General features: G+C 31.9%; 1 non-coding gene across 1 annotated transcript; it reads right to left on the reverse strand.

The window, feature by feature from the left end:
- Positions 1–275: 275 nt before the first annotated feature.
- On the reverse strand, positions 276–408 carry LOC142461994 (small nucleolar RNA SNORA31). The gene has a single exon (XR_012787147.1). It is a non-coding gene; the product is annotated as a small nucleolar RNA SNORA31 (small nucleolar RNA).
- Positions 409–1,076: the final 668 nt, after the last annotated feature.

Consider the following 1,076-nt stretch of genomic DNA (forward strand, 5'->3'; position numbering starts at 1 on the left):
ACTGCTTAATACGTACAGGTCAACAGAGGACTTCTCAAAATTCAAATAAGGAGTTTCCATTGTAGAGATTAGCAGAAAAATAACTATGTAAAATAATTTAAGCATACAAAAGAAGTTAACTATGGAAAATAGCTTTTGCATTTAGAAAATTTAGAAAAAATAACTGTACAAAATAAATTTTCATATAAGACAAGAATTAGTTAACTCTCAATATGAGGAAACTTGATCTACTGCAAAGCTGGTGCTAGTTTTGTTTTGTTTTGTTTTGTTTTTTTCTATGTAATCCCTCATTCAATCTGGACCTGCCACAAAGACAGACAGCAAGCACAGGGACTTTTTATTCTTTCACATCCCAGTGCAAACCAGAAGAGCAATGGTCAATTGCCCCAGGTCTATCAGATGATGCTCTGCTGTCAGTTTTAAAAAGCAAATAAAAACACAAATTCAATGCAATTGACTTCCATGCCTGCTCCCTCACCCCTAAAAAAAGTATAAGGCAATTCTAAAAATATGCAATCAAAAATATTTCTAGATATTTTCCTTTTCTTTGGTTTTAGAGTGAAAAATAATTGTGATATTAATCAATTATAATAAAAATGCATAAATATATGTAAAATAGCCATTTCAATTTTTTCCTTATTTTGCCAGACTAATTTCAGGTTTGGGTTTTTTTCCCCCTTTGTTTTTCATTTAGTAAATAGAACATGTCACAACACAAAAGGTTTAGTGATTTTATTATTCAGAAGAAGCAAGGACAATTTAGTGGAGAAAGTTTGCTGTTTTCTCCTATAGAGAAAATCTCAGTTAATACCCTAGAAGCTTTATTCTGTGTTTATTCAGTACACGGTTGTCAGATTTAGAAAATAACAATGGAATATGCCCAGTTAAACTTGAAGAACTTAATATAAACAATGATTGAACATTTAGCATAAGTATGTTCTATGCAACAAATGGAACATATCTGTGGTAGTTTATTGTGACAACCTGGATGATAAACACATGTGGGGTTAATTGAGGGATAAATGGCTCTGTGAGCCTCATCTTTCTAGTTCTCAGGTATCTTGCTTTGTGATGGT

Source organism: Tenrec ecaudatus, chromosome 11 (genome assembly GCF_050624435.1).
Source record: "Tenrec ecaudatus isolate mTenEca1 chromosome 11, mTenEca1.hap1, whole genome shotgun sequence".
NCBI lineage: Eukaryota > Metazoa > Chordata > Mammalia > Afrosoricida > Tenrecidae > Tenrec > Tenrec ecaudatus.